The sequence below is a fragment of the Schistocerca piceifrons genome, chromosome 2, assembly GCF_021461385.2.
Source record: "Schistocerca piceifrons isolate TAMUIC-IGC-003096 chromosome 2, iqSchPice1.1, whole genome shotgun sequence".
In the NCBI taxonomy this organism is placed as follows: domain Eukaryota; kingdom Metazoa; phylum Arthropoda; class Insecta; order Orthoptera; family Acrididae; genus Schistocerca; species Schistocerca piceifrons.
Window position 1 is genome coordinate 611,576,045 of NC_060139.1, and position 17,404 is coordinate 611,593,448.

The 17,404-nt window shown below is 41.6% G+C and overlaps 1 protein-coding gene across 3 annotated transcripts in view; it reads left to right on the forward strand.

The window, feature by feature from the left end:
* The window catches only part of LOC124773042 (patronin), a 399,845-nt gene that overhangs the window by 18,334 nt on the left and 364,107 nt on the right, over nt 1-17,404 (forward strand). The window lies entirely within an intron of this gene.

Genomic DNA, 17,404 nt, shown 5'->3' on the forward strand with positions numbered 1-17,404 from the left:
TTACTAACTTCAATTTAATTTACCCTGTTTATCATTGCATTTTTGCATCTATGTTAGTGCCCTTAGCGCAACAACAATTTGTTTTTAAATGTTTGTGTAATGTTCACAACCCAAAAAATGTGCATCTTATAACGAAAACTATATTTTTAATACCATTTCACAACGAATATACGTAGATTATTTCATCCTTTCTTTTTTTAATCGATAGATCGGTATTTATTAAACGTTTGAATATTATAATTAGATAAATAAGAAGCAGAATCACGTGGACTAAGATTCCATATGAAAGAAAAACGTGATAGAAGAAATAAGAGCAAATAAGAAAGTCAGTACGACGATGAAAATGACGCGGCAAAGTATTGAAAATCAAAAAAATACGTTTTAACCAAATAGCCGAATAAAAATTTGTCTCGAAAAAGATTCAAAAATTAAAAAACGTCAAGTACCTGACAAAATTCGATCCCACAACCTTCTTCCTATTAATGTTTCATAACCAGTGGCTAAGATAGATACGAAGCCCACGCCTACCACAGTAGTAAAAGTTTATATGCCAACTAGCTCTGCAGATGACGAAGAAATAGAAGAAATGTATGATGAAATAAAAGAAATTATTCAGATAAGGGAGACGAAAAGGGAGAGAAGGAAACGACGTAGGTGGATATTGATTGGGGGGAAGAAATGAAAGAGGAAGCTGCCTGGTAGAATTTTACACAGATCACAACTTAATCATAGCTTACACTTGGTTCAAGAATCATAAAAGAAGGTTGTATACATGGAAGAATCCTGGAGATACTGACAGGTTTCAGATAGATTGTATAATGGTAAGACAGGGATTTAGGAACCAGGTTTTAAATTGCAAGACATTTCCAGCGGCAGATGTGGACTCTGACCACAATCTATTGGTTATGACCTGTAGATTAAAACTGAAGAAATTGCAAAAAGGTGGGAATTTAAGGAGATGGGATCTGGATAAACTGACTAATCCAGAGGTTGTCCAGAGTTTCAGGGAGAGCATAAGGGAAAAATTGACAGGGATGGGGGAAAGAAATACGGTAGAAAAGAATGGGTAGCTTTGAGGGATGAAGTAGTCAAGGCAGTAGAGGATCAAGTAGGTAAAAAGACGAGGGCTAGTAGAAATCCTTGGGTAACAGAAGATATATTGAATTTAATTGATGAAAGGAGAAAATATAAAAATGCTGTAAATGAAGCAGGCAAAAAGGAATACAAACGTCTCAAAAATGAGATCAACAGGAAGTGCAAAATGGCTAAGCAGGCATGGCTAGAGGACAAATGTAAGGATGTAGAGACTTATCTCTCTAGGGGTAAGATAGATACTGCCTACAGGAAAATTAGAGAGACCGGAGAAAAGAGAACCACTTGTATGAACATCAAAAGCTCAGATGGAAACCCAGTTCTAAGCAAAGAAGGGAAAGCAGAAAGGTGGAAGGAGTATATAGAGGGTCTATACAGGGGCGATGTTCTTGAAGACAATATTATGGAAATGGAAGAGGAGGTAGATGAAGATGAAATGGGAGATATGATGCTGCGTGAAGAGTTTGACAGGGCACTGAAAGACCTAAGTCGAAACAAGGCCCGGGAGTAGACAACATTCCATTAGAACTACTGACAGCCTTGGGGGAGCCAGGCCTAACAAAACTCTACCATCTGGTGAGTAAGATGTATGAGACAAGCGAAATTCCCTCAGACTTCAAGAAGAATGTAGTAATTCCAATCCCAAAGAAAGCAGGTGTTGACAGATGTGAAAATTACCGAACTGTCAGTTTAATAAGTCACAGCTGCAAAATACTAACGCGAATTCTTTACAGACGAATGGAAAAACTGGTAGAAGCTGGCCTCGGGGAAGATCAGTTTGGATTCCGTAGAAATGTTGGAACACGTGATGCAATACTGACCCTACGACTTATCTTAGAAGCTAGATTAAGAAAAGGCAAACCTACGTTTCTAGCATTGGTTGGGAAGGGAGTGAGACAGGGTTGCAGTCTCTCCCCGATGTTATTCAATCTGTATATTGAGTGAGCAATGAAGGAAACAAAAGAAACATTCTGAGTAGGTATTAAAATCCATGGAGAAGAAATAAAAACTTTGAGGTTCGCCGATGTCATTGTAATTCTGTCGGAGACAGCAATGGACTTGGAAGAACAGTTGAACGGAATGGATAGTGTCTTGAAAGGAGGATATGAGATGAACATCAACAAAAGCAAGACGAGGATAATATAATGTAGTCGAATTAACTCGGGTAATGCTGAGGGAATTAGATTAGGAAATGAGACACTTAAAGTAGTAAATGAGTTTTGTTATCTGGGTAGCAAAATAACTGTGGATGGTAGAGGTAGAGAGGATATAAAATGTAGGCTGGCAATGGCAAGGAAAGCGTTTCTGAAGAAGAGAAATTTGTTAACATCGAGTATAGATTTAAGTGTTAAGAAGTCATTTCTAAAAGTATTTGTATGGATTGTAGGTAGCCACGTATGGAAGTGAAACAGGGACGATAAATAGTTTGGACAAGAAGAGAATAGAAGCTTTCGAAATGTGGTGCTACAGAAGAATGCTGAAGATTAGATGGGTAGCTCACATAACTAATGAGGAAGTATTGAATAGGATTGAGGAGAAGAGAAGTTTGTGGGCACAACTTGACTAGAAGAAGGGATCGGTTGGTAGGACATGTTCTGAGGCATCGATGGATCACCAATTTGATATTGGAGGGCAGCGTGGAGGGTAAAAATCGTAGATGTAGACCAAGAGATGAATATACGAAGCAGATTCAGAAGGACGTAGGTTGCGGTAGGTACTGGGAGATGAAGAAACTTGCACAGGATAGAGTAGCATGGAGAGCTGTATCAAACCAGTCTCAGAACTGAAGACCACAACAACAACCAATGCACTACACGACCACGCTTCACAACACTTTTTTATTTAAGTTTCTGTAGTATTAAGCGAAATTCTATCTCGTGTCGATGCCTCGCAGATGTAGGCGCACTTTGATGAATGGCTCTAAGGTGTTTTAACTGGGACCATGACAGTCACTACCGAATAGATTGTTTCAAAAAGTTGAACGCATCCCTGAGGACCTCTCCTTGTAAGTGGTATATTGTGCCATCGTCAGATTTCTGTTTTTTGGGCTATAAATGTTAGTGTTGTGTGGAGTATACACTAATTATTTAAAAAGTGGGTGCATGTATCTGAGGAAGCTTCTCTTCAAGCCGTGTGTTGTGGGCCACTGACGTGGATTTCTTTTGCGGTGGACATTACTGGCGATATTTTCTAGACGGCCATTTGCGCGCCTAGTCCAAACGCATTGAGCTGTACTCTGTTAAAGATGTGTCTCTAGGTTCGTCACGACTAAGAGAACAGTTTGTATGTATATGAATCTATTAGGAGCATCGTTTGTAAACATGCTGAATGATACCATGAGTATGAGTAAGCGTATTTATTTTTCCATATATGATCAAAGTGACATGAAGATATCAGTATATCACTAATCCCAGTGAAACAGTAAATTATATGACCAAAGCTCGATTGTAGAACTTAATTTTTTTTCTTCCATTTGCATAATAGACAGGCTGACATTCTCATGTCCAATATTTTGATTCCACCTTCACCACGTTATGTCAGTGTTTTTCTTAGGCTGTAAAGTTTGCGTTAAGCCTTAAATGTAGTTTTGTAATCCATTCTTGCTTCACAACGCCCCGGGTCTCATCCGTAGATAATGTTTCGTACTGAAATATTCTAGCTTATTCAGACAGCTGTTACTCAAAACAAAAATTAAAAATATACTTTTGAACTGTAAAATTATCAGTCGCACGAACAACAATAAGACTTGATGTCCTATTCTCTTTTTAGCAGTGCCTCATGTGTTTCCTAATTTCCTCATCTAAACCATAATGAAGCCATTACGATGTTGTACATCACATAACAAAATGGATTTTGTCACTACCACGGATTTTCAACCGCAACGTTAACACAAATCGAAGAAAAGGCTTCTGAATTTTATAAAGAGTGAGGCTTTAAAGTGTGCTGTAGCGACGCTGTAAATGGCTGGTGGCAGTTGTGGAAAAAATGAGCACAGTGCCAACGTTACGAATTTGTACCTCGGATGTGGGCGATAGCGTCGGCGTCTGTTGACAGTGTTAATAATTTTTCGAATTCTCAAGGCTAGCGCGTTAACGCCTGTCTCCTACAGATCTCTCTCTCTCTCTCTCTCTCTCTCTCTCTCTCTCTCTCTCTCACACACACACACACACACACCTTTTCTTCCTTCCCGCGGCCTCCAAGTATTAAACCTCATTAAGTACATTAGTCGCAGATAATGGAGAGCACATCTACTCTTTAGTGTCATCTCGGCTGGATTATGGGTGCTGTCCGCCCAACTATGGAAAAGTCGACTCGCTCCCGCATACCAGAGCTGTTTGGTATCCTTACTAAGTACTAAACCTTCGTATGAATGGATTTCAGTCTAAACGTAGGCTTCCGCGGCCATTGTCACAGTCAATAAAATTTTTCTGGGTTTGTGACCGCATTGTCATTGAACTACCGACGTTTCGGTTCCTGTTGCAAGCGACCTTTTTTCAGGGTGTTTTTTGGTTACTGAAGCAGTAAACAAAAACACCCGGAAGGAGGTCGCTTGCAATAGGGACCGAAGCGTCGGTAGTTTCATATACACTGACAATGCGGTCACAAACCCAGAAAAATTTTATTGAAAGAATGAGTCGTTAACTGGGATGGAGCCGGCTCCATACTGACGATGTCTAAATTATTGTAGATGCGACAAAGCACTTATTTTTACTATGCTGGATCCACTGATGGAGTGAATCGCTGTTTATGGCGGAAAAATGCATGTGATCTTGAGGCCAATGGAACACATGAGCTGAAATTGAGCTTCGAATATTCTATGCATTTATCCAACAGAGAACCCAGTCACAACCATCTAGGATACCTTCCCTCATCTTCAGCATCATGTGAAGCGCGTGATTTTCTGTTAGATACTAGAGTATCTGGGAATTCGGAACAACGAAGGGATGGATACAGTAGCCGAGATGGTGGATCATAACCTACCGTTTCAAACTGCACTACTTCCAGTAACTTATTTGTTGAGGAGCACAATAAGGAGTTATTAAGAGGAGGGCGGTTGGAAATAATAAAGATGAAGTCATTGGAACCCGAGCTGGCCGTGGTGTAGCTGCTTCTAAGCCACAAAGGCTTAACAGAGTAATCTAGTCTTCCCTCGCCTGCGGATTGGGCATCATCCCATGACGCCAGGGAGAGACCCCAGTTTGGTGATGACTGATGACGTATGTCAAATATCAAATTTCTTTCCTGTTGCCTGACAGATTTCGTTTTTTCCTATGTTTCCAGTTTTTAATGATCAGAGTATGTGATCAGGTGTACCTGGAGAAATGACTCATTAGTTTAACCATAAAGTTGAGCTTATCAAAGCTGAAACTGCTAGTACTATACAGATTTTATCTAACGTGAATTGCTCGTACTCACAAATTCTGTTTCTGGTCAAAGTAGTCCATTTTTCCGTATGGTGGGGTGTATTCCCACGTCTCCCGCAAAGGTTGGGTGGTACGCGTCCTCCTCCTCCAAACACATGTTCTATTTCATGAAGATAGGTGGAAGAGTTGTATTATGAGTGTGTGTGTGTGTGTGTGTGTGTGTGTGTGTGTGTGTGTGTGGTGTTGTTGTTGTTGTTGTTGTTGTGGCCTTCAGTGTATTCAGTGTATTATGAGTGTATTCAACAGAAAAGTACGAAACAACTCTATGGGTTTATTTGAAGTGTATATTCATAAGTATTCACCGTATGTCTGAGAAAAACTATCCCACTGATTTAGAGCCGAAGGATTCCCTCTTCCCAGAATTCCTATGGCTGTGAACAGGAGCCGGCCCTCCATTGTGACCTTCAGTCCGCCGTCAGAGTTGAAGCGCTTCCCTCTGAGATTGTTTTAGCGGACCAGAAACACGGAAGTCGCAGGGCGACGTGTTCGGGCTGTAGGGCGGATGTTCAAGCTGCTTCCACCTGAACTTGGCCTTACACTTGTGTGACGTTGGAGTGTGGTGAACTAATGTTATCCTGGAACAGACTCCCTCCCCCCACGAGCTATCAAGGCATTTGCTCGTGACGGACTTCGTAGGCTGTAGGGTGTCCCACAGTACACATCATACACATCACTGCTAACTCTTTTTCTGTGCTTGAGGAGTTCGATGAGCATCTAATATCGGACGTCGAAAAAGACGTTGAGCATCATCCTGTCTGTGAGAGAACAGCTTTGAATTTTTTAGGAGAAGTTGAAAACATTGTTTCCGCGTCCCTAGATGTCTCATACGTTATCCCATAGTGGCATACGCTGATCTCAACCGCTTTAGTTACGAAGTTTCATATCCTTTCACTCATATATATATATATATAAGCGTATAACAGAAAACAATCAAAAAAGCGAGACGAACATTTTAAAGTACCACCTATAATCTAAATTACATACCGACCAATATGACAATATTTATCATTACATGTGCTGTGCATTTTTGTCTGCTTCTCAGACGTGCGTGAAATGAAACTTGACTGAAAAACTATAAATGAAGTGTGTATATATAGTAATTCACGTAAACTTCATTTATAGTTTTTCAGTAAAGTTTCATTTCACGCACATCTGAGAAGCATACAAAAATGCACAGCACACGTGATGATAAATATTTACATATTGATCGGTATGTAACGTAGATTATAGGTGGTATTTTACTCTTTTTTTATTGTTTTCTGTTATACGCTTGCAACACACTTGATAATTGTCAATATAGAAACGAAACTGATCAGGTCATAAAGTAATTTAAGATCTTGATGTTTCAGATTACGTGGCGTTAACTTTTCTCAGCTGGGTATCTTAATTGTTGACTGTACCATGTCCGTCTAGAGTCGGTTTGTCAGACTGTTTATAATCTCTCGGAAAGTTAAAAAAGTCATGTAGGACTGGGAACCAATCCAGATCCACTTTCCCTCGTACAGTGCCCTTGTGATTGAGCCACCTGATCACACCTCTCTTTAACACTCAAGTTTCCAGTGGCTTCTCTCAGTATTTCCAATCTTAAGAGTTCCGAAAAATGAGAAGTCCATTTCGCTTTAGTTGTGCCTGCGGTCCACCTCGACGATTGCCGTTTTTTGTTATAAATAATTAAAAATCACAATACCATTCGCGCATGAATTACAGGTTTTCTCCTTACTGTCAAGTCTCGCGTCGTATGTACTTCTCACGCTGCAACTTGGCTTCCCCCAGGCTCTGTTGAATGCGCCAGATGTCATGTATGTCACCTGCACCCCTGTAGCGTGGGAACCCTCGTACAGTCTTTTCGTCAGATATCCGTAATCGCTGCAGCGGTACAGGGTGGTAATAATTAAACTCCGGTTACTTGAGCCGCTGTAGGCGGAAAACTATTCACCGCATGGGTACCCAACTTTATAGGAATTTGTTCAGACCATGCGTTGCAGAATTTGTTTTGTTAGCAGTGTGAGTGTCAACTTGGGGTTAAGTGCCGGTACTTGTAGGGTGATGTAGGATGAAACACATCAATGTGGATTAGAGTTGCAGACAGTCAACATGGGTCTGGACAAAGTGATCAGGGCGTTCCTCGTAAAGATGTTGTATCAAAACGACAGCAGTAGTGCAGCTGCTCATCGCGACTATCGACGCATTAATGGAGTACGGAAAGGTCCTCTTTCTGTACTGGGGTTGAAGAACATGATTCGGGAGTTATAGAAGCATCTGGACTTTTGGGAACTGATCCCGGGAGAGGCCGACGGCCAGTTGCATCATAAATTGTTAATAAATTACTGCTGCCATGGCTGAGAAAACAGTGTGCGATCTTTAAGTAGTGCATGAGCTGTCACGACAGCTGAACATTTCATGGTCCACCGTTCGAAGAGTAATGCGAACAAATTGTGAAATGATATCTGTAATGAGATTCCAGCCTGTCGTGGACGCAAGTGGTCGTCACATTGAGCAATTTTTGTAACCTGGAACGTAAACATGGTACGCAATTAACAAATGTTACCCACTCATGTGTCCGCTGCTTAGTTGAGTGGTAACGTGTTTGCCGACCACGTAGCGGGCCTGGGTTTGATTCCCGACCGTGTTGGAGATTTTCTCCGCTCGTGGACTGGGTGTTGTGTTGTCCTTATCATTTCACCACCACCTACGCGCAAGTCGTCCAATGTGGCGTCATCTGAAATAAGACTTGCAACTCGGCGGCCGAACTTACCCGGACGGGGCCTCCCGGCCATCAGTGCCACAAGATTACTCATCTTTTACCCATTCATGTGAAAATTAAAATGTTTCTTTCAGTGGTTTATTCGTTATTTCTCTTCCACATGCCCGTACAAATGTTTCTACAAAGTTTCATTTTCCTACGATCACTAGTTTTTCATGGGGCCATCTCAAGTAGTGAAAAATTAATTGAAACTATCCTGTATTTGGAAGGAAAGACTCTCCAGTTGAAGATGCGCCGTGCCGAGGATATGTCACAGACCTATACTATGGCAATAGGAGATATTCATACTCACTGCTGGCGTGAACAATGGGATCAGGTTTTTGTTGGTACTAAGCTATTTTTAGTAAGTTATTGATGACTAAATTACAAAAGAATTCTAATTTTTTACACAGTCTCCTTCACAGAAATATTTCTTATCTGAATAGGCTGTTTCTACGTGTCCTGATCTGTAGAGGAAATGACGATGCTAACGTCATCCAATAACGGACATAGTCCAGAATGAGATTTTCACTGTGCAACGGATTGTACGCTGATAGGAAACTTCCTGGCAGATTAGCCCATAATCAAGTCGTGAGTACTTCTCACGCAACTACAGTCGTGCGGTCCCGTGGACCGCGTTCAGAAGGCGGGGAAAAATACGTAAAAATCACCAATCTAGTGCTACTTTTAGAATTTAGTACTACATATTTATCCTTCTATTATACATAAATGGTAACGTATGCACAAAATATTGTTTCGGTGCTGTGAAAAAGACCTATTCATATTGCACTCTAAATTCTCATTGTACAGTGATGGACAAATATCGAAATATCTAAGTGTAGTTAGTTACTTGAAACTTGGTTGTTGCAGGTTAATGTTGATAAAGTACCATCAGTGTTAAATTTAACGAGTATTCCTGACAGCGAATTAAACAGAAAAAAATCTGCACTACTGAAAAATGGCCACATTTCGCACCACCTTACACGCACTGCGGACACACCTTACAAGAGCATTCCAAACAAATTGGGACCTTGCACTTGCGACACAAATAACTTGTCTTTCTCTTCTTTTTTGGTGGGGAAATGCGACATGTCTTCCTTCCATCCCTAGGTAGTTTGTCTTCCTTTTCCAGCTCTTCATGGAGATGTACTTCAGTTCCTAGAACTCGACCGATAGAAAACCTCAATTCTCGTGGGAGGCGTTTATTCATTACCCTTTCGCGCAGTGAAGGTTCGATCAGTTCTTTCGCATAAAGTTCATCCTGGTAAACACAGTTCTTTCCTTGAATGACTAATGAACGATATATGCATTGACAACACTCATGTCAAGAATACGGAAAAACACGTCCATGGTCCAGCGTTGTGTGCGGCGACTTGAACAATATTTGGCACACTTTTCGTCTACAGTATCAACACCACCCTTTGTGTTATTATAGTGGCTATTATTACAGGTTTTTTACTTTCGACGTCATCTTCTATGGAGTGATGCACTGTTGATATAAGAATTACTGCTCTTCCTTTCTTAGGCACATGCGAAATGAGCGTGATATGTTAAGTAAATCGATACAGCGTTGTTCGAACTTCACGTCTACGGGAAGGCAAGAAAGATGCCGGAATTTCCTTTCGGTTCTTCCGCATTGTTCCCACTGTGGTCAAACCATTTTTCCGTATCACGTCTGGAAGTTCGATTGACACATACCAGTTATCAGCAGTAATGTTTCGGGTATGTGCTGTTGGCTTGTACAATCTGAGGACAACCTGAATGGGAACGGCGTATTTCTTCTCGCCTGGGGAAAGTCCTGCTCCATCAGTACCTTTTCCACAGTAGAGGCAGGTGCTACAGATGTAGTTAGTCCTGGAGTCGGCGAGGCATTGAAGCTTCAGGCGGTACTTCGCCGGTTTAGATGGAATATACATTTTGAATTTACAGCGTCCTCTGAAACCGATTAACATTTCATCAACTGTAGCATTAGCCCCAAGAATACAGGATCGCTGCGAATTTTCGTTGAATTTATGTAGAATGTTTATTACAGCAGCTGCTGGATCAGAAACCTTACGTAACTCCCTGTCATCAGGGTTGTCAAATCTCAGGCAGTTGAGAATTACAGCAAATCTTGCTGATGGTATAGTGATACGGAAAATATCACGGCCAGTCCCATCAGTACAAAAGGGAGAACGTATTTCTTCGTTATTCGATTTGAATACTGCAGTGTATATAAGAAGGCCGATGAAACTCTTCATTTCAGACATTGTACAAGGTCTGACTTCTGTTCTCCCCGTATTCGTGTATTTTCTATGATTTTTTCAAGTTTCTCATTTGTCCATGTAAGTATTTCGTTCAGCATATCATCACTGAAAATATAACTCCGAGCAGTCAGTGGGTCGATTTGTGATTGTCCTGAGTTTGTGTCGAAGTGCTTGGTATCTTCAATATATTATGAGCTGGAATTCTGACATGCCTGTTTGGTTCTACTGCCGACCACTTGAATCTGTTTCTGCCATAGAAGTATTTCCTAGCACGATCCTCATCTTCATCGCTAACTGATTCTCATTCAGACCTTTCCTCGTCACTTTCACTCTCGCCAGACAACCAATAATTCTTGAAAGTTTTTCTTCAAAATTTGGATCGCCTGTTCTCACAAACGAAGGTCCAGGGTTACCTGACATAGTTCCAAAGTTATTGTCACAGACATGTGCAAAGAACAAAACAACCACAACGAAAAGGAGAAATGTTCATTCAGTTACTGACTTACACTAACACAGTCGTGCAGTTCCGTGGACGTCGTTTCAACGAAACAAAACCAAACACAGCAATTGCAACAATGACTGCCGTGGCAACAAGCAGCAGACTGAGAATAAGAAAGCTACTGGGCCGCCCAGCTCTTCAAGGTCAATAGCGTTCCTAGAAACAGGTGTGTGAAAAATAGCGCGGTCCCAGGGAACGCACGACTGTAGTTAAGAGTTAAAACTGTGTGCCGGACCGAGACCCGAACTCGGGACCTTTGCCTTTCGCGGGCAAGTGCTCTACCATCTGAGACACCCAAGCACGGCTCACGCCCCGTCCTCACAGCTTCAATTCTGCCAGTAACTCGTCTCCTACCTTCCAAACTTCACAGAAGCTCTTCTGCGAACCTTGCAGGACTAACACTCCACCGAGCGAGGTGGCGCAGTGGTTAGCACACTGGACTCGCATTCGGGAGGACGACGGTTCAATCCCGTCCCCAGCCATCCTGATTTAGGTTTTCCGTGATTTCCCTAAATCGTTTCAGGCAAATGCCGGGATGGTTTCTTTGAAAAGGCACGGCCGATTTCCTTCCCCATCCTTCCCTAACCCGAGCTTGCGCTCCGTCTCTAATGACCTCGTTGTCGACGGGACGTTAAACACTAACCTCCTCCTCCTCCTCCTCCTCCTCCACTAACACTCCTGGAAGGTTCGCAGAAGACGGTTGAAATCCGCGTCCGGTTGTCCTAATTTAGGTTTTCCGTGATTTCCCATATCGCTTCAGGCAAATGCCGGGATGGTTCCTTTGAAAGGGCACGGCCGACTTCCTTCCCCAACGTTCATTAATTCGATGGGACCGATGACCTCGCTGTTTGATCCCTTTCCCCAAATCAACCAAACAACCAAATCTTCTCTAAGTAGTTCCCTGAGTTATCCCTAGTTTTGCCCCAGTGGTTCACTGGTGCTGTTTCCATGTCGTCGGTCGGCGTGTAACGATGTACTGCATTCTTAGTTCCAATACCTTGAAGAAAATCGAGGATTAACATACTTTTGAATACAAAAAGATAACAAAAATGATGGTAACCAGTATTTTCATTGGCAGCCATCTTTCGTGCCCTTGCTCATGTCCTGTGGGGTATAGTGGAGGATCCAAATCTCAAACAGTCGCAAACATATGTCTTCCTAGACAATTTCCTGTTTCGCTTAGGGGTCGCGGGACACGCCTCCTTACGACTTGCGTTTGAGTGACACTCTTAACGGACTCCCACTTAAAACTGTTGCCGAATTGAGTTTCCAACTCCCTTAGCGCAGTGACTTTTCCTTACTGAGTACTTTCTCTTACAACCTTGTCTTGTTTGTGGTTCTTTCTGCAAAAATTGTTTTCTCACACTAGTCTCCTATGTGACAGGCATCTTTGATGATAATTAGAACTTGCTAGTAACATGATTACGCGTTTTCATTAAACAGCGTTAAGTTGAGAACACAGTTTCGAGAATTTACTTTTGTTATTCACACAGTATTGGCATCGATGAGAAGCAGCACGTGACAAAGTGTAAAAAAAAGTTCATCGAACCCCATTCTCCATCCAGCCATTCCTTAATTTTGTTTGTGGCATCTGTATTCCTTACGCTATGTAGTCGCGCGGTAAAACGAGCTATATACACATATTTTTATGTTTCTATCGAATCTCCAACCATTTAGACCTGGATGCCATCGTTATAACGTCAATATGTACTCAATGTGCTATTCAGTTGTGCTCTTTGGCGTTGCCAGATGTAACCACGACATATTCTTAATTGTATTCTGCAAGGTGTTGGTGACACTTCCGAACATTACAGTGGGATCATCCCAACCATTAACACAATTTATTCGCGAAGAACTGCGTCATTCCAGTGCCAAAATTAGTTTCATTTTTGTGGGAGTGTACGTGTAATGTAAGCATTCATTCGTTATGCAAGCTACTGTAATTCTGTGCTTTCGTGTGTATAATGTGTACATTTTAACGATTTACTATAAGGAGCGTGTGAGAACCTGTTCGGAGGGACAGTATCCCGTCCGATGAAATGAGACCATGATGGTCTTTTTTTTTTTTCTTTCCAAAATATGAACCAAACTATGTAGTCAGGAACTGGGGTCTTCCGTAGGATTTATCAAAATTGTTAGGCTTTAGATGAAATAAAATAGCACAACCGTTTTGACCTTGGAATCCCCCTTTTTAGGGAACTTGTTCCCTCTAGTTTCTATAGAGATCGACATTGATTGCTACTATACCGCCATGGCTAGTTTCGTAACTGACTTCAAAATGTGAAAGATTGTAGGCTCTTCATAGGTACTTCGCAACGTCTCTTTAATGCAGAGGGTTTGCATGGTAGGAACAATAATTCGTTCGTGTCCTTATGGTACCCTTTGGCAAAAAATTAGTGGAATCCAGAACAAAAAGAAAACAGGTTTTAGCGCAAGAGACATGATTTTATTCATAGAAGACTTTTGTAATGGAAGAGTTGGCAACCTGAAATCAATATATATATAAATGGGTTGGGCTTAATCGCCTAAGGGAAAGTTCCTTCGATAATCATCACAGAATGAAAACGAAAATATGGTAAATTCGTGGAAAAGTCAGACTCGTACCTAGATAGTGAAATGCTGTTCATATATGCGAATGGTTTGTCACCTAGGCCCCATTGTAACGTTCGCACTTCACACTCGAAGTTTCCTTATCTCCCGCGTGTGCAAGCATTCTTATCTTCCTGAAATTCCTGCTATTCCGACAAAGTATACCGGTACATGTTGCGACAACAGACCCTGAAGAGCGTCCATTACAATAACTGGAATTGCGGGGAATGTCCGCGTTCCCAGTAGTATGCACACGAATGTTCTCTACTGTGGCGGAACGTTAATCCGTTGGTCACCCGGGAAAGATGTTCCACAGTAATTCAGCCCCTGTCGTTACTCGGACTCTATACAGTCTGTGGAAGTGGCTCGCGCTTTGATGGTAACTTTGATGTAGTCGACCAGCGTATGGAGGATTTCACTGAATTCCGGTAGTCTGTCTTCGCCTCGAAGCTATTTCCGGCACCTGCCTCGCCTGATTGTGTTTCCCACCGGCACAGTCGGGTATTCGTAGAGGCGAGACGAAAATAAGAAGCGGAAGCGGCGACGGGTCTATGAGGAAGTGGGGGGGAGGGGGATCCCGGGCGCGGTGGTTTGTGCTGCACCGCCAGCACTTCGTTAAGGAGTTGCGCTCTGCGTCTGCAGTAACAAGCGAATTAACGGGAACTCGCCTTGCCGCCCGTCGCTCCTTTCTGGGTTGCGGAGTAATTGGCCGAATCACCGGACCACCTCACTCCGGACAAAGACACACTACTTGTCTCACTGGCTGCTTGATTTCTTCCGCTCTAATTCACCCACCTACGGAGGGCGTCGCTTCATTTTAATCATTGCTTTACCGGTTCAAACGTTGGTGCGTGGAAAACTATAGATGGTAGGGATAGCGGGTATTTTGATCACTAGACAGAGAAGTGTGGTAGCAAATTTGAATGACATGAGAGGACACGTTGAAGATTTCTCGGTATGCCAGTGAACGACACTATTTTCTTAGGTAAAAGAATTCACTTATTTTGCGCTATAGTACCTTTCCATCTCAATCCAGCATTTTCCCCACTCACCAGTTTCCAAATTTGTTATGCTGCTTTCGAAGACGTGCAAAATAACCATCTAGTACTGTTTCACTGAGCGAAAGCCACCCATAAATTGATTTGGATAATGTCAGTCGGACTAATATACGTAGAGGGTGACTGATCTGTCTGTTGCTTTAAAGCTCTCGCACTGTTCCCGGTTTTCGCAATGCCATTGTGGCCTTTTTTTTTTTTTTTTTTTACTGCTCATTGTTCTGATTTTATTCTTGTCCAGTCGAAAGCTCTTCTCGTATATCCTTTCTGTTCAGATTGCTTATAAAAATTGCTTATTATTTGTCAGCTATTTAGTACTCTACCGTCTGCAAAACAATCGGTTAGAAGGATCCCTTGTGGATCGTGGAGAACACTGACTGTATAAATTGCCTGATCGATAAGTCTTCGTCGCCATTTATGCCCACTGTTTATTTTGCCGTTTCGATTCTTGTGTGAAGTGATCCCATGTCTCATCTGCAGTCATAAATCGCCACACAATGTTTTATTTTTAAAATCGTTCCAACATTAATGAGAAATTGACTTTCTTCTGACTTTGAGCGTGAATGCAGCAAATGAGGTATCCATCTCGTAACTTACATATATTGTTGGGGATAGATATATAGTATATATATCCCCAACAACATGTGTAACTTAAAAGATCGATTCCCATATATACTTGATTTTGAGACCTTTATTCCAATTACCTGTGTCGACAGAATCGTGATATAATCTTCAGATTGACATTACACTGTATGAAAAGAAAATAGGTAATCGGTAATCTGCACGAGCTACAACCATTTTTTGGGTTGTCCCAAATTTTACAAAAACTTACACACACCTTTGCGTATATGTTCACATACATGTGCCGTCGAAATTTTGAGAACAAAGTGTAAATACATAAAGAAACTCCGCTTGGTTTGTCGTTTATAAAACAGTATGCTCTCATATGGCTTGTCAAATGAAGAAAAGGTAAAAGTACAACATTCGTAGCACCAGTAGAGTTAAAACTACACGTCATGTCGACGACCTCACGTGGACTAAACTGAGGCGCCGCAGAGCCCTTGCGACTTGCCATGTAGACGTCAGGCGGCGCCATCATATTAACCGGTGATATATTGAAGTATTTTGACATCTCATGAAAGTTTTTACCCAATTTAAAAAAATTTATGTACTATATGAATCACTAAGGTAAATCTTCACAACTGGATCATATACAAAGATTGGCACATTTCACCAATATAAATTACATGTATGGAAAAACGTAAAGGTAACAAACATTTATAATCCTCCTAGACTGTCATTATGTCCTACCAGGCGCTCTGTACACCACAACAGCTGATGAGTTCGCCCACTGTTCACGACGATCTCTGTATTCATACCCGATACATACCATTCACTAATCCATCCAAGCCTAGTCATACAAAAAAATTATTGTATGCACCATAGAACAATAAATCCAAAAACCAGGGGAGGGAATCGGAGGATGGGAGGTTAGGGGGGGAGGAAGGGAGGCCGTGGAGATGGGGTTCCCGCCCCCTTCCCGTATTACCTCCCTCCCCCCACTATCCACCCCTCCCCCACGGCCCCCAACCTTCAACCCCCTCCCCGTGATTTTTTGATTTATTGTTCTATGGTGCGTACAGTATTTTTTTGTATGACTAGGGTTGTACGGATTAGTTAATTGTATGTGTAGGGGACAAATAAAAAGATCATCGCGTACAGTGGGCGAGCTCATGGGCCTTTGTGATTTATTGAGCGCCTTGTAACACGTAATGACAGTGTAGGAGGATTGCGAATGTTTGTTACCGTTACGTATATCCAAACATTTAATTTATATTAGTGAAATGCGCCATATCTGTGTATATAAAACAGGTACAACTATTTACCTTTGTGATTCCTGTAGTATATAAAATGCATTTTTTAAATTGTGTAAAAATTTTCATGAGGCTAATGTCAAAATACTTCAGTATATCGCCGGTTAACACGTTGGCACCACCTTACAGATACGTGTCAAGTCACAAGGACTCTGCGGCGCCGCGGTTTAGTCTACTTGAGGTGGTCGACGTGGCGTGTAGTTTTAACTCTGTTGGTGCTAGGGATGTTGTACTTCTACCTTTTATTCATTTGACAACCGTTCTGGGAGCATTCTGTTTTATAAATTACAAACAATTTGAAGTTTTTAACTTTATATACACAGACATTGTTCTCAAAATGTCGACGACATATGCATATGAACATGTAAGCAAAAGTATGTAAAAGTTTTTATAAAATTTGGGTCATCCCAAAAAATGATTGTATATGGTGCAGATTACCGATTACCAGTTACACTGTGTAATGCCAATCTCCAGATGACAGCACGAGTCTGTCGAAACTGGTAATCGGAATAAAGGTCTTAAAATCAAGCGATCTTGGCTTTCACCAAAACACACATTTATCCATCTTGCTCAAACTTTCCCCTTACTTAATTCTTTGCGTAAGACGTTCGTATTGATATGCCTTTTATAACTGTTTCATACGCCTTTAATCACAGACTACTTGGCTGTTTTAATCTATTGTTGATATTTTGGGATGTCCTTTACCTGTATTACAAGATAAGTACGCTACCCATTTCTCAGCTTTTAAAAATTAGGAAAATACTCCTTTTAAACGACATCCTTTTACCATGAAAAGCGCACAACACGATTCCCTTAATAAATCATACAAAAGGAAATATTCCGCAGATGAATTTGACGTCTGACCACGGTTCTTACGTAATC